This window comes from Lactuca saligna, chromosome 7 (genome assembly GCF_052625555.1).
Source record: "Lactuca saligna cultivar CGN05327 chromosome 7, ASM5262555v1, whole genome shotgun sequence".
NCBI lineage: Eukaryota > Viridiplantae > Streptophyta > Magnoliopsida > Asterales > Asteraceae > Lactuca > Lactuca saligna.
The window spans coordinates 16,513,342-16,536,706 of record NC_136423.1 but is presented as its reverse complement, the minus strand read 5'-3'; the positions used below and the strand labels follow the sequence as shown (position 1 = coordinate 16,536,706).

The 23,365-nt window shown below is 29.8% G+C and overlaps 1 protein-coding gene across 1 annotated transcript in view; it reads right to left on the bottom strand.

Annotated features, from left to right (window-relative positions):
• LOC145005767 (gibberellin 2-beta-dioxygenase 8-like) overlaps positions 1-19,444 on the bottom strand; it is a 37,162-nt gene extending 17,718 nt beyond the window's left edge. Inside the window, exon 1 of the mRNA XM_078964875.1 lies at positions 19,314-19,444. The gene's annotated coding sequence lies outside the window, so the exon portion shown is untranslated. The remainder of the gene's footprint in view (positions 1-19,313) is intronic.
• Between the last annotated feature and the right edge of the window lie 3,921 nt (positions 19,445-23,365).

Here is a 23,365-nt window from a genome sequence, read left to right as displayed (position 1 = left end):
TCCAGATCACTGCAGAGGAGGCCAGGGCGGCGCCGGACGTTGTTATTGGTATGTTTCCATTTATTATTTTCTTAGTTATTTTATGGTATGCGTATGTTTATGATTTTGCTAGGTATCTTCTTAGTGAAATCCTTGCTTGCTCTTGTGCTTTTGACTCGGGTACGAGTCGGTCCTTTATATCTCCGTCTTTTACTAGGGTATTTGAGGTGACTCTTGGAGATTTGGAGTGTCCTTTGCGGGTTATCACCAACGAATACGAGGTTTCCCTATCAAGCGTTTATCAGGGTTGTGGCTTAGAGATTTTTGGGGTACCATATTTGATTGATATGATTCTTATACCCATAAGGGATGTATGTGTGACATTAGGGATGGAATGGTTGAGCAGATTTGGGGTTATGATTGATTATGAGGGTCAGCAGGTAGTAGTTTGAACCCCAAGTGGGGGAGAATTGTTATATATATTGAGGGTACCGGGATTAGGTCAGCCTTTTGTCCTGCTGCCAGGACTCAAAAATATATTTAGCATGGTGGTATGGGTTATCTCGCATATGTGGTGGATACTCGAACTGGGAAGCAGGCTTCAGTTTCAGATGTGCCTGTTGTTAGAGAGTTTGCTGATATATTCTCGGAGGAGTTACCCGATGTGCCTCCTGAGAGGCAGTTTGAGTTCATGATCGATTTGGTTTCAGGTGCGGCTCTGATTGCCAAGGCACCGTACTGATGATCACCGCCTGAGATGCAGGAATTGTCCTCTCAGCTTCAGGAGTTGTTGGGAAAGCAGTTTATTAGGCCGAGCAGTTCGCTGTGTGGAGTACCGATCTTGTTTTTCAAGAAGAAGGAAGGTTCACACCGGATGTGAATTGATTACCAGGATTTAAACAAGTTCATGGTGAAGAACCGTTACCCACTTCCATAGATTTATGACCTCTTCGATCAGTTGCAAGGTGCATCTTGGTTTTTTAGATCTATTTGAGTTCGGGGGTATCATCAGATGAGGGTTAGAGAGGAGGACATGGAGAAGACCGTGTTTCAGACTCGTTATGGTCTTTATAAGTCCGTGGTGATTCCATTTGAGCTCACTAATGTGCCTGCGACATTTATGGATTTAATGAATCAGGTATGCAGGTCGATGATCGATCGATCGATCCTTGTTTTCGTTGATGATATCTTGGTATATTCCAAGAACCGATAACAGCATGAGGAGCACCTTTGAGAGCTTCTGAGAGTTTTGAGCCAAGAATGTTTGTATGGCAAGTTCTCAAACTTCGAGTTTTTGTTACAAGAGGCCTAGTTTTTGGGGCATCTAGTCAACCAGAACTGGATTTTGGTCGATCCGGCCAAGATTGAGATCGTAATGCAGCGGGAGGTTCCGAAGTCTCCCTTAGAGATCAGTAGTTTTTTGGGATTCGCAGGGTATTATCGGAGATTTATTCAGGACTTCTCTAAGATTTTGGTACCCCACACTCGTCTAACAAGGAAGGGTGTGGATTTCTGTTAAGGGCCTGAGCATCAGGTTGTGTTCGAGATACTGAGGTAGAAGTTTTGTGAGGTCCCATTGGTGACCCTCCCTGAGGTTGTTGAGGATTTTTCTCGTTTATTGTGATGTGTCCATCACTAGTTTGGGAGCGGTGCTTATGCAACGTGGGAGAGTCATTATGTATGCTTCTAGGAAGTTGAAGCCATATGAAGTTAGGTATCCAGCACATGATTTAGAGTTGGGGGCGGTAGTGTTTGCCCTCAAGATCTGGTGACATTATCTTTATGGTCTGTTGTGTCATCTACACTGATCACAAGAGTTCGACATATCTCATGGATCAGCCAAATCTTAACATGAGGTATCACAGGTGGCTTGAAGTCGTCAAGGATTATGATTGTGAGATTCTGTACCAGCCGGGGTAAGCAAATGTGGTTGATGATGCTTTAAGACGCAATACATCTAGTTCTTCTATTGGGGGCTTTGCATGAGAATTTTGATTGATTCACCATTGTTAGGCATGATTAGGGAGGCTTAGGCAAAAGGGGTCAAGAAAGATAACTAGAAGCAAGAGCAACTTAAAGGCGAGATTGATTGGTTTTCTACCGATAGTCGTGGATTATTGACCTTGTATGGTCGGGTATGGGCACCGGATTTTGGTGGGATCAGGCAGGCTGTGCTGGAAGAGGCACACAAGTCCAGATTTCTGATGCACCCCATAGCCACCAAGATGTATCAGGATTTGCAGCTCCCATTTGGAAACATTAACATATTACTATGGATTTCATCACAAAGTGACATTGGACGGCTAAGGGATTCGACACGATATGGGTTATCGTGGACCGTCTGACCAAGAATGCTCACTTTCTAGACATTCAAGAGAGTTCTTTGACTGAGAAATTTGCCGAATTGTATGTACGCAAGATTCTTTGTCGACATGGTATTCAAGTCTCCATTGGATCTGATCGAGATGTTCGGATCACATCTCATTTTTGGCAAAAGTTCCATGAGGAACTGAGTACGAGGTTGCAACTTAGCACTACTTATCATCCACACACTGACGGTCAGAGTGAGTGGACCATTCAGACACTCGAGGAAATGTTGAGAGCATGCTTCATAGACTTCGGTAGGAGTTCGGACTCCTACCTTCCCCGAGCTAAGTTTTCTTATAACAAAAATTATCACTCCAGCATTGGTGCTCCTCCATTCGAGAGCTCCTATATGGGATAAAGTGTTGTACCCCAATATGTTGAGGAGAGGTGGGTCATAGGGTCATGGGAAGGACTGAGGTAGTCCTTCAGATGACAAATCTTATTCATCAGCTTAGGCAGAGGCTGCAGACAACTTAGAGTCAGTAAAAGAGTTACACCGAGAAGTGTTGATCTATGTTACGGTCCTAGGTTGGCAACATGGTTATGTTGAAGGTATCACCCTGGAAGGGTGTATTAGGCTTCAGGAAGAGGGGAAAGTTGGGTGTAACGATTGTTTTAGGTATCATTTATTTTTAAGTTTTTTTAGGGTTTTCCGTTAGGACCCGACAAGTTAGGGAGCCCAAATCGACGAGTAGAAATTGATATTGGACACGATACTTAGGGTCTACTCGACGAGTAGGCACTGTAAAGAAAAACCCAAATTTCGGGTTTAGTACCCTATTTAAAGAACTTAACCATTAAGGTTGGCCTCCTTACCAACCTCCTTACTCAGAGAAACCCTAGAACCGCCTCCTCATCTTGTTCATTGAAGTTTTGAGTGTTGTGGTGTGATTTTTGAAGGAAGTCTTGAAGAGAAAAGTAGAAATCTAGGAGGAGTAATCTTGGGTCCAGAAACTCTACATCAAGGGTTGCATTTTAAAGGTATAAAGCTATAACCTTGACATGTATTTTTTTAGATCTCATCTTTTGGTAGTTTAGGACTTGTTTTGGAACTTTGGGTTGACTGTCCCAAGATAAGAGGCTTCCAGAGGTTATGAGTGTAGATCATGCCTCTATAAGACCTCTAGAGGATTAAAGTTGCAAACTTTAATAGCCTCCATGTCCCAATCATGCATTATGTCCACAATGAAGGCTAAAATGGATCTTGGAGAGTATTTCACGCATGTATGAACGTAAAGTTAGAAACTTTATGTGGTTTTTCCACCCTTGGACATTAGATATGTGTTTTGGGTCGATGGGATGAGAGTTTAAAGGCTTAATGAGTCAAGACCTTCCTTAAATGAGCTAGGGTTTGAGTCTATTGCATATTAAATGGTCTTTGGGGGTAAAGTAGGAATCTTTACCCTTATTGATGTCTTTATGGTTAATGATCTATTGTTTGGGGCTTTAGATTCGACTTAAAGAACCGATTATGTTAAGACAAGGGAAAACTCGACGAGTTGCACTGGCAACTCGGCGAGTTGGATTGAGTTTTCCCGTTTTCGGTTTGCGGAGTAAACTCGGTGAGTTGATAAGATTACTTGAAGAGTTGGATTTGGTTCTTCTTGTTTTCGGTCTGACGAGTAACTCGTCAAGCTGATGAGATAACTCGACGAGTTGGTTAGGGTTTTCCCCAGTTTTCTGAACACTGAAAGGACTCGACAAGTTACTAGATGCACTCGACGATTTGGGTCAACATGGACTGTTAACATTGACTTTAACCATGGTTGACGAAGTTTGATTTTGAGCGTATTTTTGGTATTTTAGAATTTTGACAAAACTAATCACATGATGATTGTAGGCAATTGAGTTCGAGCTGTGTATTGGGACTTATCCGATCTTATTAGTTCAGCATTCTTGTGAGATGAGTCTCCTCACCATACCAATGGGTCGAAGGCACCAAGGCCATACCATTTTATGATATGTGGTACATTAGTTGATGCAATGATATGTGGCATGTTAGTTAGTTATATGCTAGGTGGTATGCTAGTTGTATATGTGGTATACTTGCATGAAAGACCATGGGATAATCGCATGACGCTTAGATGTAAGACCATGTCGGGAAGTCCATGGCTTTTCATGTAAAGACCATGGTGGAGCCCATGACGTTTGAATGTAAGACCATGCAGGGGAGCCCAAGGCTTTTCAGGTAAAGACCATGGGGAAGCCCATGACACTTGGATGTCATACCATGTGGGGGAGCCCATGACTTTCCAGCTAAAGACCATGGGGGAGCCCCTGTCACTTAGGTGTAAGACCATGCGGGGGAGCCCATGGCATCCTGGTGTAAGACCCTAGGAGGAGCCCACGACATCCTTATATGTTTGTATGCATAGCTTATGTGGTTTATGTAGCTTTTATAGCTAATATGGATCATGTGATTATGTGGATTGTGTGAGGTATGCTTTGGGGAACTCACTAAGCATTAGCTTACAGTTTGTTGATTTGTATCAGGTACATCTGAGCCTAATGGTAAGGGTAAGGCTTGATGGCGCGTCATGCACTCTTCAACATTTGATTTGATGGGACACTCTGATATTTGAAATAAAATGTTGATGTGATGGATTTTGAAAACAATTGTCATTATTATTTCATATTTATTGGCAATATTATGGTTAATTAAAAATGAACAATTTATTTGAAAATTTGGGTCGTTACATTAGGGCCTTGGTATATCGGGCCATTTCGGGTGCTTTCCAAGGTTGGAAATGTAGCTTATATGTTGGATTTGCTGGAGGGGCTTAGTCATATCTACAACACCTTACATTATTCGCAGCTTCATAAGTGTGTGGCTGATGATTCACAGGTTGTTCCTTTGGATGAATTCAAGTTGATGATCACATTAATCACATTGAGAAACCAATGGTGATTATATATCAAAATACAAAGGCCTTGCGCCACAAGGCGGTACCTTTAGTTAAGGTTCAGTGGCAACATCGGAAAGGTTCGGAGCAAACTTGGGAACCCAAGGTAGAGAAGCGAGAGCATTACCTTCAGTTGTTCACAACGGCGTACTTCAAGGATGAATTCTGATTTAAGTGGGGGAGAATTGTAACATATTGATATTAAGGTATTCCATTTTAATCCTAAGTATGAAAGTTTATTGCATTTTATCCTTTATGTGTGAAGATTGTTGCAAAATGGCCCATAGTGGCATTCTTGTAATATTTGGGCGTGGGGCACGTACGTTGGGCATACATAGCATACGTGGTAGAATCCCAAACCCTATATTTTAGTGTTTGGACCCTATTCAAACATCATTATGTCCCAAGTCTCCTTCCTTTCATCAGCCTCTAACCCACTTTCATTCCCAAGCAAACCCTAATCTATTTTAGAGCATTCTTGAGCATTTTATATGTGTTTTGGTAACCTTAAAGGAGAGAGGAAGAAAAGAAGAAGATCTTGGTGGAGTGGGAATCTTTGGATCCAGAATAACAGCATCATTTGGCATCATTTGAAGGTAAAAAGCTCTAAACTTGATGAAGTTATGCTTAGATCTAGTTTGGCTATAAAGTCTGTGTTCTTTTGGTCCCCATTAGTTTGGTATTTTGAGTATGAACTACTCCAATACACTTAAGTTGTACTTTGAGGCGCTTTAGAATGTTTAGAAGCATAAAAATGTGATCTTGGTCATTTATTTCCCTTCCATGCATGAGTTTTAATGTCTTAATGGTTCAAGAGGATAGAGTTTTTGGTATTTAGCACTTAATGACCATGAAGCCCATAAAGTTAGAACCTTTATGGTCAAGGATAACATTTGGGTCTAGATCTGTAATTTGGACATAAGGGCTTAAGCATTAAGCTCTTAATGAGATGGAAAAGGAGTCAGACGCGTATGCTGGGTGTACCAAGTGGTACACTGTGTGTACGCAGTCAAGTCCCTATTTTTTTGTCAATACCTATGTACGCCCCACGTACAGTCTAGGTACGCCCATCGTACTCAGCTGAGTTTACTCAGTTGATTTTTTGACTTTTGAGTGTGACCAAGGTTTAACCAACTTTGACCTAAGGGTATTTTGAGTATTTTGAGTATTGTTTGTGATTGGTCACTATTTGATGAATAAGGGATGAGTTGAGCTGATATTCAGAGCAGAGACCTATTCAAAATTTGTTCAGACAGAGAAGTGAGTTTTGCCTCACTATACTTATGGGTTGAAGGCACCAAAGACATTACATTGGATTAGATATCTTGTTTTGTTGCATATTGTTATGCTGAGATATGTGTTTACTGGTTATGTGATTAGACTGGTAGATATGTAGGACTACATGTTTGTTGATTATTGTTTGTTATTGTATATGTCGACATGTTATGGTTTGATGGGTTGAGGCGGATCGGTTGGTGCTAAAAGGACAAGACACCCAGGGCGGTCCGGATAGACTGAATGTCTGTGAGGCGGTCCAGTCAGGCTGAAGACCCGAAGTGCGTTCCAGATAGTATGTAGGCATGCTAGACAGTCCAGTCATACTAAAGGCTCATGTAGGCATGCCATGTAGGCATGCTGTTGTTTGTTATGCTTTGTGGTTGTATCTTGGGGAAACTCACTAAGTGTTGGCTTACGGTTTCAATTTATTGTTTCAAGTACTTCAGAGGTTCGTGGGAAAGAGAATGCGTGATCGTGCATATATTTCTGTTTTTATGATATTGGATCTTGGGAAAACTCTGATTATAATTATATTTTTGAAATAGTGGTTTTGTAAACTCTTTATGGTTAAAATGGATTGTTTTTGAAAATTTTAAATTTTTATGATTTTTGGGATGTTATAAAAAATATGAGGGTTCTTTAGTTTTTTTTGGTAAATTCTAACTTGAATACTAAACCCATTTGACTTATTAGGTAAATATTAGAGACCATGGAATTTAAAATTTCTAATGTTGTAGGGTCAGATCTTAATCCTATGATCCCATATTCGATCTCATATCGAGAATAATCATATTACGATCCAGCACATTTTTGAATGATGTGATCTTGGGACCCTACAATTACAATTGAATGTACACATATACAAATTCAACATATTTGAATGTGTACATAAGCATATTCAAAAAGCGAAATTCCTTTTTATTGATGATTTGCTTTGCTAATCAAATAAGATATCATAAAGTTATAATTAATTCAAAAAGTGGTTTTGATCATTTAATGCTTTTAAATCGAAGTCTGTCTAAGCAGACTATTTGATCTATTTATATGCTGTTTAATAAATAAATAAATAAATAAAAACTCTAAGAAAATCACAACCCAACCACATAAATCGAATACAAATATAAACATAAATGAGTTTTTATTGCTAATGTTTGTAACTTTAAAAAATTATGTTATTTATGTCAGTGAACATAAACAATTATAATCGAAAGAACATAAAAATATAAATAAACATTCAAAATTAATTTTGAAATTTGATTGTAATTTATTGTGACGTTTTCGTATTTTCATCAAATCCAAAAATTTTAAAACTTAAACTTTTAGAATTTATTTTAGCTCTCCTAGAGTTTATAATATTATATGTATAATGTAATACTATAAACTAGTGGTGAACCCGTGGTGAATCATATGTCACCCTTATGATTTTTTTGTATGTTTATTGAATATGATATTACTGAAATGCATTTTGTATTATTTACAAAAGATGGCGATGACAAAACGAAGCCAAAAATTGAAGCACAAATCGATAGGCAGAAATCAGACAAAAGGAATGTGAAAATAGTCAAAGGGATTGAAAGTGAGAAATATTAAAACACATGTGGTCAATTTGTAATGAAAAATACGTAATAAGCTGAAAAAAATTGGACAAAACGAATGTCAAAATGGTCAAAAGGACTTAAAGGGACAAATATTAAAAGACATGTAACTAATTTCTAATTACAACATGCTAGGGATTCAAAATTGTCAATCTATAGAAATTGTGGCAAAATCTTGAAACATACAAAATAATAGGACTTAAAGTGATAAATATTAAAAGACATTAATCAATCTCTAATTACAATATAGCAGACATTAAAATTGTCAAATTATAAAAAGTATTGTGCCAAATCTTGAAATATATAAAATATGGATTAAAAATTGTCAAACCATACAAAGTATTATGGCAAAATCCTAAAATATACAATATATACAATTCCTAATGACCATGACTATCAATATAGTATATAAATAGATTAAAATTATCAAAAATATTATGACAAAACCTTGAAAGGTACAAAATATATTATTCCTAATGATTATGATTATTAATATAATATATAAATATTGAACATAAATAAACTAATGTTTATAAACATGAATTAATAAAGGAGATCATTTTTTTGTGTTCATTCGTTTAACTAAAATTAACAATTTTTATTCCAATCATTTGTTTAATAAATAAACTTCCCGTCGAATTATTAATCAACAGTTTGTTGAATGTGCGGGTTCATTTATAGCTTTAAAACTATTAAACTAGTAACTTTAATTAAATAAATGTATTTACAACGGGTTTTTCATTTATCATAAGTTTATTAATATAAGTAAATTTAAAAATATCCGTTGTAATTGTTTAAGCAAATTAGAGATCATCTAACAATATGTAAGATCCTACTTTTGGTTAGTAACTAGTAATTTCAATAGTAAATTTAATTTTTTTTAATGTAATATACTTAATATATAAAATACTTATTGGATTTAATTATATAAAAAGATAAACCGTACAAAAGTCGCTATGTTTCCACAAAAACCAAAATTTGACACTACATAAGTTTTATTTCAATTTAATCACTAAGTTTCTAATTTTTTGAAATTATGACATTTAATTGGTCAACCTAGTTACCGGCTGATATGAGATACAGACGTACCAATTTTTGGTGACATGATATCAATGATATGACACCATTTGATAATGAGGTGACAAGTGATATAATGACATGTTAAAATTGAAATGGTATAAATACATGTTTTACATAAAAAAATCACTATTTTTTTTTTTTATAAATAGAAGGTTTTTTATATTTAAACCATCATGTTATATATAAATATGATATTGAAGGTGCGAAGTGCACAATCAAATAAACTAATTTGATCGCGGAAACATGAGGGTCCGGGGGTTGTTTTAATTACCAAGAGACCGTCATTGTATATATTCATGAATTTTGATTCTTACAAATATACTTATTCTTCACTTATCATTACTATGAAAAAATCTTCTCTCAAAGAACATCAAACAAAAGTATTATGTGTTTTTAAATTTTGCATGAAATCTGAATTAAGTTTTCTTGAACCACCCTAAATATGATTTCATGTTACTGAATGAATCCATGAATTATAGTCGAAATAAAAAATTTTGGAAAATGTTTTCATTGGCGATCCTTGAAATATCCAAGTTATAATTGATAATCGCTAACCTCTTTTTTTTTACATAAAATACAAATAAAAAATAGAAATCTAACAATTTTCATAACAATAACAATAATAATAATAATAATAATAATAATAACAATAATAATAATAATAATAATAAAAGACAAAGTCACACGATAGATGCTAAATGAAATATAATTTTTTAGGTTAAATATTATTATTTGTCATTGAATTTGAACAATTTCCAACTACATGCCATAATCAGATTAATCAAATAGTAACGAAAAGTAAAAAACAACATAGAAAACTTAAGTTGTATCGATAAAAATATAACTAAAATGTATATGATTGATTTAATTACCAATCGTCCAATTAGCCATTAATAGGTTCTTTATCAACCATTAATTACCAATGATTTAATTACAAATGATGTTTCAGTTAATATTTATTTTTGTTATATTTAAAATGTATTTTCATATATTTATTTACATTTAAACCATAATTTTACGTTAAAACATATTCCTATATAATAATACTTGCTTTACATCTACTATAATAAATGAATTTTTTTTTGCTACATATCATCTTCTCTTTCATTTGAACACTTAGCATTTTCTAAAATTTTGAAATTTTCTATTTTCCACTTGTCATTTTATTGTAATTTTCATTTTATTAAATTAATATTGCGCATTTAATGTGTAATGTAATATATATGTAAAGTATTTATTAGAAAGAGTTTATATATGTAATGTATTCAATAAATTAAAGTTTCAATAATTTTAATAATTCAATTTTTTTTTTCATTTTTCTTATAAATTCAAACTTTTCAAAATTTTAAAATTTCATATTCTTTTTAATTAAACTCATATAATACATGGATCTAACACCTAATTACTTATAAAATTAAGATTCAAATATCAAAAACTTATATTTATAATCCCTTATTGGTATCGATACCAATGTGTTTCTTCGGTCACCATAGTATGTGGCTCCTTTTTTTTTGGATCTCCTTGAGCAACTCAAAAAAGAAATAACAGTCGGCTATAACTTTTAATATAATTATCAATTATTATCTTATATCTTATACTATCTTAAATATTATATTATAAACCATATTAATCATATTTTGAGGTATAATTTATACAGTTTTTATATAAATTAATTATGCACAAATAATTCATTAATATTTGTCAAAAGTTTGAAACTTGAATTAAGGACAATAATTAAGAAATTCAATTTGGAGTAAAAAAATAATTCTAAAATATTAAATCCATGTATATAAATTTATTTATTTTTTTTAAACTAGACACTAATATCAATTAATTTACATTAATAGTATAAACATGCAATATAAATATAAAGTATAAACATAAACATTTTATTTAAAGTGGTAATTTTTTATTAGATAATAATTAATAATAATATCTAATAATTATTTCTCCTTCAAAAATATTCGCCAAAAAGCTGTTTATTGTCATCTCTTTATGCGTGCGGGTAGTATAATATATTTGTATATGCTTTTGTGATTGTATTAACAAGGGTATAAAATAAATTATTTATTTTGTAATTGAGTTTGGTGTTAATACAATTTAAGATGTAATAATTGTTAACAAAATAAATAATTTATATGGTGTATTATAATTTGAAATATCTTGAAAATATAATGAATCATAATTTAGAAAAGTATAATATATATATATATATATATATATATATATATATATATATATATATATATATATATATATATATATATATATATATATAGGTTCAATTGAGAAAAAATATTGAGAATGAGAAAATCATTCTCAGCCACACATTTATTTTACCGTAAAAAACTTAAACGTACCGGTGGAATGGGTAACAGATATACATTTGTTTTCCAACTAACTATATTTCCTTAAAGTATGCTAATCATTACTTTAATATACTCAAAACATGTTTTTTTTATAGAATATTATTTTTATCGAAAATTTATTTTAATTAAATCAAAATTCATAATTATTTATTCTCTATAAATAGACATCCACGTTAATATAGTTTTTAGATAAAATAAAAAAAATAATTTTTTTACAGTTTCAACTATCGTTATTCATAAGTAAATAAAAATGTATCAGATTTTTATTACAGTACATTCGTTATTCACTTATAAATACAACATATGGTTAACTTTTTTACAATTTAAGTATTGTTTATATATAAATATATAACATGTTCTAAAGTAATCTCACCTAAAATATAATTTTTTTACATCATCTTTTGTCAAATGTTATATTTATATATGAATAAAACATGTAATAGTTATCGTTATATATTATATTTATATATTAATAAGACATTTATAAGATTTTTATTACAGTTAATTTGTTATTCATATATAAATAAGTAGTGTGTTAAAAAAGATGAAGTATTTTGAAATTTTGAACTACTTATCATACAAGAATAACAAGAGCAAATTACTGAAATCGTCCCTATGATTTAATTAAAATTGCACATTTGGTTCCTAACTTTTATTTTGCACTAGGAGCGTCGTCTCTATGGTTAGATTTGGTTGCGATTTTCGTCACTATGGTTTGGTCAAAATTGCACATTTGGTCCCTAACATTATGTATGCAAAGGACGAAAAACGCAACAAAATCAAACCATAGGGACGATCCGAGTGCAAAAGAAAAGTTAGGGACCAAACAATTTTGACCAAACCACTGGGATGATTTTAGTAATTTACTCAAATAAACTGTAACAAAATTATAATAAATGTGTTCTTTGTATATTAATATAACTTGTGAGGAAGGTCAATACGTGTTTTATTCATATGTGAATATAACATGTGACGAGAGTTGATGTAAGCAGTAAAGAGTTTATTATATATTGTATTTATATATCAATGATATTTAATCTGTAAAAAAAATTAATCATATTTTTTATTTATAAATGAAAAACAAATGTACTAAACTAAAAATTTAATACATTTTTATTCACTTATGAATAACAATAGCTGAAAAAAAATATAAAAAATAAATTTTTTATTTTATATTAAAACTATATCAATATGGATGTCTATTTGTAGATAATAAAAATCATAAATTTAGGTATATATTTAAAATCTTTTTTTTTTTTTTTTGATAAAAATAGCTTTTAAAAAAAAAATGAAAAAAGCTACGTTTTTGTATATCTTAAAGTAATGATGAGCATCGTTTAAGGAAACATGTTTTGTTGGAAAACACATGTGTATTCATTTCTCATTTCCGCTTGTAACATGGAGGCTTTTGGGGCAAAATAATTTGGTGTCTGAGAATTATTCTCCAATTCTTAACATTTTTTATTTTTACAATTGAAGTTATATATATATATATATATATATATATATATATATATATATATATATATATATATATATATATATATATATATATATATATATATATATATATATATATATATGATCTAATGAGAACGCCTAAAATGTTGAAAACGCGGGAACAAGTATATTCATTTGTGATTCCATGTATTCATTTGTAGAGATATTATAAATTTTTACACACAATAAAATTGAATATTTTTCATCTTCAATTGAAATTAAAGAGGTAAAAATTTATCATTTCTCCACAAATAAATACATGGAATCACAAATGAATATACTTTGATCTTGCGTTCTCAACTTTTTTGGTGGTCTCATTTGATCCTAATCCTATATATATATATATATATATATATATATATATATATATATATATATATATATATATATATATATATATATATATATATATATATATGATTTCAAGCCACATTTCTCTATTGATTTCTGCAATTTAATATTCTTAATCTGGGCAAGCAGAGACAGAAAGGAATAAATATCAATTCTCATCGACATGCAGCTGTCGATTATTATAATGTAATATTTGTAAGCATCGATGTAAGTTAAGAATCATGTTATTTTCAAATTATTTATATTTATATAAATATTTAATTATAAATATACAAATTCCATTTATAAGAATTATTAAATAAATGTTCATTTTATTTGTTATCTAATGGTAATTATTAACGAAATTAGTTATTTATTTTAATTCAGTCAGTTCAGTATAAATAAAACATTAATAAAACTCTATACATATAAATATCATTACTTTTTTGAAAACTTTATCAACATGAAAAAGAAAATAAACTTCGCAAAACTAATAACCATGGCCTATTCTCCTATTTTAACCAATCTATGACCTGAAAAGTGAAAAGAATTACTTGAACTTGGTATTTATTTTTAATACCAAGTTAATAAGTAAAATAAACAAAATGGACAATATATTATATATTCTGAATAACAATATTATCATAAAACATAATTAATTAGCTTTGCAAAATGTATATCAAATATTTTTTTTTGATAAAATAGTTTTACGTATAGTATCCAATTCCTTTTTTGAAATCATGATTTATTTATTTATTTTTTTTTTTTTTGCTAATCGTCATTATCATATTACATGACCTCAATTTGTGAGAATTTATAATTGGAAAAACTGACTTCTTATAGGAAAATCAATTTTATGAAATGAGCGTTCATTTAATAATATTTGTTGAAGATATGATATTTAAAAGAAAAAAAACAGTTTCTAATATTCTAATATTAAAATAGCCTTTTTCTTACTATTTTATGAATAATATATCAGTTACAATATGAAACTATATACTATTACTATATATATATATATATATATATATATATATATATATATATATATATATATATATATATATATATATATATATATATTATGAAAACTTATTGAAAAAATGATAAGTTTTAGATGTCATATTTAATGTTGAACTAATTTAAAGGTTCTCATTGAGATTTGTTAATGACAACATTAGTTTAAATTAATTTTTAATTTTTTGTCAATTACTCAATAAGTTATGTGTAAACCGTGGAGTTTAGGGTTATTGAAAAAATGATAAGTTTTAGATGTCATATTTAATGTTGAACTAATTTAAAGGTTCTCATTGAGATTTGTTAGTGACAACATTAGTTTAAATTAATTTTTAACTTTTTGTCAATTACTCAATAAGTTATGTGTAAACCGTGGAGTTTACTAATTTGAAACCCTCAAAATTTGGTTCAATTATTTTGCATTTTAAAAATGTTTTTGTTATATATATATATATATATATATATATATATATATATATATATATATATATATATATATATATATATATATATATATATATATATATATATATAGAGAGAGAGAGAGAGAGAGAGAGAGAGAGAGAGATAGACAGAGAGAGAGACAGAGAAAGAGTTAAGTTCATGTGAAACGACCTAATTTTGTGAGACCATGAGATATAAGAATAGCTACTCATTTATTAGATAAAACAAAAAACATTTTTAAAATGCAAAATAATTGAAATTTTTCGAAATTTTTTTTCCAATATTATTTTCGGAATATATATTTTCCAAAAATAAAAATAAAAAAATACCAAAAAAGTTAAAAAAAAATTAATACATAAAAATACATTTTTACATATTTTAGTAGAATATTTAGAATATTCTACATATCTGGTAAATCTGGTAGAATATTCTAAACATTCTAAAAATCATATTAGAATATGTACAATATAATATTCTATTAGAATATTTCACGTATTTTAAAAAAACATTAATTTTTTTTATTTTTTTTAGTTAAATAAAGTTCCAAAAATAATAATTAAAAAAGAATTTTTGGATTTTTTTCTTTTATTTTGCATTTTAAAATTATTTTTAGATTTGGTTTCACGGTCTCACAAAATTAGCATAGTATCAAATGAACCTGAACATATATATACATATATATATATATATATATATATATATATATATATATATATATATATATATATATATATATATATATATATATACACACACACATATATATGTTCAAATATTTTTAGCAACTATTGTGTCCATTAATGCACCAATAGGATTTTAGGAAAATACAAATAATTAAATAAATTATTTAAGGGTATTATAGTAATCTTTGCATATTTAATTATGGCAGATAATTAATATGTTGTTAATTATTCCTTTAAATATGGGATGTTAAAGTCAAAACTGTTGAAAAAACCCTAGTCAATTCTTTTTCTCTTTCTCTGGAATTCATCTTCTCGTAATTCTTTCCATCTTATATGTGTGTCTCAATCCATTCGTGTATCTCTTAGTTAACCTCAACTCTAGCCACATTTTGCTTTCCCATTGTTTCTAATTTGTTTTGGGTCTTTTTGCAAATAGTTGCATACGAATAGGGCATTTAGGTGAGAAGCTTCTGCAAGTTTCTTCTTTCTCTATTCAATTTTATTTTGGATTCAGATTGGAGGCTGCCTGCAACACAATCGAAATCGAAGGTACCACTGTTCATCAGGTTTAATGCACAATCGGGGTAATTAGATGACATCCAGGTAATTAGATGTTTGTTTAACCTAAATTTCCTTCTTCCAATTTCCAATATCAGTTTCTGTATGCACACCCTCCATATAGATTCGACCTATTTCATTTTCTACAAACGATTATTCCTTATTCCTTCTGTATGATATATTGTTTTGATATTTTTTTGGTTTTTCCTTTATGTATTACCATCATAAAGAATACTTGATGGATGGAGATGATGATTGAATTGATAAGACTCTCACTAATTTTTTAAAGAAACAGAAGAAGCACACCATCACAAAGGCATTGATTTTCAAATTCCAAGTTGATAATGGATTTTTTTGCACATTCAACACAAACATGATTCCATCCATATAATTGTCTAACTATCATATTAATTATGAAGTTGAGAATAGTCATTCAACTTGATTAAGTTGTTATTTTATTTCAAATAACATAAAATAAGTTGATATTTTATTATATTATAGGAAATTGCACCTGATTACACTGTGAATGGATCTTACTGATGGGTAAGTCATCCATGTCTTCCCTTTTATGGAATTAATAAAATAGATGAATTAGAAATAGAATGTTGGTTACTTTTTCATTTTAACTACAGTGGTTATGAGTTGGAGATTGAGGCTGAAGCTAAAATTCTGAAGATGAAGCATGAGGCATTTTAACTACAGTTGTATATTCTTGATGATGCAAATTCTTTAAGAATATTCAAAACCATTCTGAAAGAATAGTTTATTTTGTAAGAATATTATTGTTGTATTCTGATGGAATTATAGTTAATTATTTGTATGTTTAATGCGCAGTTGTTACAAGTGTATCACTACAAATTACTTGGCAATGAATTTCTGATAGAAATGGCTTGAATAATGGCTTGAAGACCTGATGAGAAAGGCTTGAAGAATGAATTAAAGAATGATCACACTCATTGTTTAAGAATGTTGTTATTCTATAAGAATTATAATTGTTATTCTTTCAGAATGTTTGTTATTATTCAATGAATCACAATCATACAATGTAATTATTTGGTATATTATTAGTTCAAGAATCGATTTTGTGTATTCTTTCAGAATGTATTTACTAGTTTATGGTTAACATTCTGTCATTCTGACAAAATAAAATCAAAAAATATATTTACTAGTTTATGGCTAACATTCTATCATTCTGACAGAATAAAATTAGATTTTTAATTTTGAATTAATTTAAAATATTTAGATTTTTAAAAATAAAGGAATTAATTATCCCTAAAATTATGAGAATTTCCTTTTTTTTAATATAGGTTAATTGACTAAAATGCTCTTATGCTAAAATTTATATGATTATATGGTATATGTTATCATATTATAATATTATAGATCCTCAGATCATCATCCAATGGTTTAGATATGTGCATTCTGACACACAATAGTTACTAGAAACAAAATAACATAACCTTATATATATATATATATATATATATATATATATATATATATATATATGTATAACTTTTTGTCAAATACTCAATAAGTTATGTGTAAACCGAGGAGTTAACTAATTTTAAACCCTCAAAATTTGGTGATATATATATATATATATATATATATATATATATATATATATATATATATATATATATATATATATATATATATAGGTTCTATGGAAAACAAAAAATCCTAAACAAAACCCTAAAAATCATAAAAATGCATAAAAAAACTACTTAGAGATCACACTTTTTTTTTTTTTTAAACTTTATATTCATAAAAAATCGAAACCTTTTATACAATTTTACCGAATTGTTTTTTTTTTGAAAAAACCAAAAAATATAAAAATAATAATAATAAACAAATAAAATCAAATTTTTAAATTTTTTTCCAATGAATTTAAAAAAAAAAAAGCTACGATTTTTAAGAATATATAAAAAAAAAAGATTTGTGATGTCTAAGTATTTTTTCTGCATTTTTATGATTTTTAGGTTTTTTTAGGATTTTTTGGTTTTCCGTATAACCATTCTCTCTCTCTCTCTCTCTCTCTCTATATATATATATATATATATATATATATATATATATATATATATATATATATATACCCTACAAAGTATATAAACTTAGATATAGAAACTCATTATCTTCTATCGTTTTATCATATATTCATTGTAATCGTCAAAAGTTCTTAAATTCAACTTCTAATTTGATTTACTTCAAAGATTTTTATAAATTTCTTCATTATCTTCTTCTTACATAATTATTTTTGCAACTATAATATTTATAGTTTGGTAGGTATTCGATAGAAAGATGTGATGTAAAATGAAATTAATAATGCAATTTCAGAAATCTTAGAAGTAATCAAGCTAGGGATTAAAGTTTAGGAACGTAGTAATGTATGTATATGATACAAAACGATTTAATATGGTGGATTTGGATATATATATATATATATATATATATATATATATATATATATATATATATATATATATATATATAACAATAATAATAATAATGATAATAATTTTAGGAAAGGTAATACATATATTCTCTAAATCATACTTATAAACTATATGTTTGTACACTATGAGACTTGATCTCTTAACTTCTTAAAAGATAAAAATACTTTTGTAAATACGATTATAGCATTTTTGCATTTTGTGAATTCATTTTACATTAATTATTAGCAAATTTTATAAGACAACATTAATTGTTAGCAAATTTTATAAAACAAACAAGAAAGTGACTTAAGTGTCGTATCAATGCACCATGTAATACACTCGTAAAATTATTGATGCTATGGCCAATCCATTTCTAAACGTTATCAACCCACCCATTTGCCATATCTTGACTTCAAACAAGGAATAAAACTACTCATAATTTATAATGTAATGTAGTTTAATTACCGAAGCAAGTGAATAATGATTACGGCACAAATGCAAAATAAATATAATAAACGTAAAAGCAAAATTGATGTTAAAAGAAATGACAAGCAATGGTTATTATCTTGCAACAAGTTCATCAAATGGTTTGTATTCTAATGGTATTTTTTTTTGAAGGTTCAAATTTCCTAGATAAAATTAAAAATAGCTTACAGTGGAAAAGATTTACCGATTTAAAAAAAAAAATGATAACAAATTCCATAATTGATGCCATTAACATAATAAAAAAACAATTATGAACAAGGAAATAGTTTTAAAACTGACATACCTTTTCAAAATCTTGAGGATATATAATAATTATGCAAGAACCGCAGTACAAAACATTGCGAGAGAAAAAAAAAGAGGAATGAGATATAAAAATGCTTGGAAGGTTTTGTTAGATTTTATAGGGAAAGCTTTCCCAAGTCAAAATTAAAAGTCAATAAATGATTGGAAGTTATTGTACTCTAAAACAAGAAAGAATGGCAAGAGTAAGGTCTAGGTTCAAAAGGAGACCACGTTTCTTTTAGTTATATCATGATAAAGTGTTTTTTTTATTGTTTTAGTTGCACATTTATATATTTAGAAAAAATTATAAATTTAACTTAATTTTTTATTGATTTTTTTTACTAAAACAATAAAAAAAGTTATCACAAATTAGTCATAAAAACCGTAGTAGATGTGGGAGACTTATCTGCGAATTCGTGTATTTAACTTTGATTTCATAAAAATCCGGACAAGCATGCCTTAAGTTTCGTCTGTAGGTTTGTGGTTTCGTGGCCTCGGCCAGCTCAATTTTTTTTTCCTAATATGACAAAATCACATATGAAATTTGGTCATCTATAGTTTCCTCTCATCCCAACTTCGGTTTCATGGCCTGTTTTTTTTTAATCAAATCTAACTTACTATGGTATTATAACGTAAAAGCATACAAGGTGCTAATACATCTTTAGGGATAACCGTAACAACAAGAAAATTAGAAAAATCAAATAATATAAAGAAAAAAACCGAATATGAAATTAATATGTGGTGGTAGAAGTGTGTAATATATAATATGTGTATTATTGACCTTGTACCACTATAGATGACAATGTCATCATTGGTTTCATTCATCATATTATCTGGTTTTTCTGATGTCTAAAAAAAATGACCAAAAACTAACATATTACTAGTAAATAAGAGTATACATGATAAAAAGCTAAATAAAACATTACCTAAAACATTATTTCGTTCTTCAGCCATCAGAGAGAACCCGAAAGTTTGAATGTAAAAAAATGAGTTACAAAATTTGTAAGGTTTATATATACTTGACTTATGGGCCACGAAACCTAAGATAGTCTAAAATATGTTCTCCCCTAAAAACGTGAATCTGAAGCGGATTAGACGACACCGCAGATGAGGTAGCCTCATTTACAGTTTTAGTGGTTACTTTTTTTAAAATCTAAATGTTTTACTATATTTTGCCAAATAATTAAAAAATGGGTTATATTTGTATTTCTCTTTATTTTTTTTATTTGGATACAACATATTCCTTATTTTTTTGCTGGTAAATCCAATTTAACATGTATTAAAAAGTAGACTTTTGACTTTTAGTTAAGTCATTTAACTAAGTTAGTAACATCTTATTTATTTTTTTGCTGGAAATAGATATCTAATGTCATAACTAACTGGTATAACTTTGAGAATTATAACAAAGTCATATTTAGGTTGCTCTCAAGAGCTATAATGGTTAGAATTAATTAGAGTGATTGAGATTAATAGTTTTTTAATTTATTAAAGGTTAATAAATTAACTATAAACTAGTTAAAATTAATTAAAATTAATTAGATTTAATCTAAAGGTAAATTGGTTGAATGGTAATTGTTCGTAACAAGAATATTTTGCATGGTCCATAGAGTGGGAGGTTTTATGGAAGTTCTAGAAACCTTCCATAAGCTATCCACGTAATAGATAAGGAAAAGATTAGAATCATAATTAAGTCTGATTATTTAATTGATTCAAATTATGGTTATCTAATAAATACCATAACTATATAAAAAAAACATCTAAGCCTTAGAGAAACATCCATACTCTCCATAAGGTTGAGAAAACTGATTTTCTAATCTCTCTCCTCCATCTCTTAAAGATCTAGGATTTTTAATCTTTTGGATGTGAGTCATTAGAGACATTCTACTTTGGGCGCTAGACCATCCAAGATCAACAAGGAGATTGAATTCATCAAGGAATTTAATCTTAGAGTTTTACAAAAGGCTTATAATACTTGTTTGCAAAGTATGTTGTCAAAATAGTAAAACCTGGATCTTAGAGTTCATGTACACTTAGGGTTTTGATTATAGACACTATTGTTAAAAACTGAGTATACGTGAAGAAACATGCTAGTCGTAGGGCGCGATGCGCCCAAACATGGATGCATCACACTCTCTGGCGATTTGCAGCTTTTGGGATTTTTTTGCTATAATTTCGAATTTAGGTTTATCTTTAGTTTTAGTTATTATTTTAAATTGTTTAAATTGGATAATTAATCTGAAAAGACAAATACGCCAAAACACTAGGAATTATAGATAACGATTTGAAATTAATTTACTTGAGTTGTATAACATTCTAAAAGCTTGTGAAGATGATGTCAAAGAGACTGTTGATGAAAAAGAGAAGGATAAATATGCATTTGGAGGTCATTTGGCTCTTTTATCGAAGTCGAAATCAAAGATGGTGCTTCTAATAAAGAGGAAGGTAATAGTGAATGTGTGTTAGTAAACTATGATGGAGAAGATGTGGCTTATTACTCGAACAACAATGCAAAGAAGTTTTATAAAAAGCCAATGAAAAGAAATTTCAAGAGTAACACGTATTAGAAAAATGCTTCAACAATGAATTTTGGTGGTCAATGTTAGAATGGTTATATTGTTGTGAAGTTGTTAATATAGGAACTTACCAGATACGATCTTTTGGTTCTGATGATGAAGAGATTCACTATCCCACTCATGTTTCCATGTTTGCAAAACATGAAAGTGTTAGTGATATAAAAGACAATGTTGGAGGCAAGGAGATTGTCGAAGGTGATGTTGAGTACGAAGGGAAGTGTTTCATGGAAACAACATCAAAATCTTCAATAACAGATAATATACCTACTCTTCTAATCTCTTTTGATATTCCTTAGAATTCTTATGATTATGTTTTGTCTGTATTGTAACAACCCAAAAATCCAAGGTAAAAATTTCATTTTTATTATAATCATAATACTATTGCACCTTTTTTTCTAAACATTGAAAAGCATTTCAATTAACACAATTATCAGTGTCAAATCCCAAAGATCAAATATTGCGGAAAACACGGGTGTATGCACTGCGATCGTCCCGAGTGCTTTCATTTGAAACTGGAGTACCTGAAACATAAACTGAAAATCGTAAGCACAAAGCTAAGTGCGTTTCCCAAATGCCACATACCATACATATCCAGTGACCCATACATATCATACATAACCATGAGCCATACATATCATTGATATACCATAACCAATAAGAGTGTTATGTGCCAACCATAGTCTTGCCATTAAGCGACGAGCCACGTCGTGGTCTTTCTTGCTAGGTCGGGGACCACAACCCTGGGTCTTACAGACAAGTGCCAAGAGCCACCTCCTAGTCCTCCATGCAAGCATCACAAAGACAACTAGCATACCAACTATACTACTTAACTAATTACTTGCCAGAGTTTAGACTCTGGTTTTTGCATACAGTGTGCTAGGAGTTACCTCCTGGTCTTTCATACATAATGCCAAGGGCTAACCCCTGGGTCTTCCTACATAAACCAAATAGGCCGACATTGGTGCCTTCGACCCATACAACAATGAGGAGACTCACCTCGAATGCTGAAGTTCACTATAAGAAATCCTTAGCTACTGTCCTGACAGCTTCTCGAGCTAACAATACCAAAATATCACCTAATTAGCAATTGGGTTCCAAAGCATGATCCATAATCCATACTTGGGGTAAAGTGACCGTTTTACCCCTGGCCCAACAAGATTCATAACTAAGGCCTAAACCCAAATCGAACAAGATCTAAAACCATAAAATCCATAAAAGCCTACTAATGGCCTAGTTTTCCAAATTGGGCCTAATCCCATACGAGCCTTATCTTAAGCCCATAATTTCTTGATTACAAAACTGATTACCTTAATTACCCCTTAGAATATCTTGGTCAAAGGGTAAGGTCAAAAAGTCAATGTCAACAGCATGAGTTGACCAAACTCATTGAGTTTTATCCTTAACTCGCTGAGTTCACTTAACAATCCACAAAGTCGGGAAAAGTAGAGCCAACTCACCGAGTTTATCCAGAAACTCACTG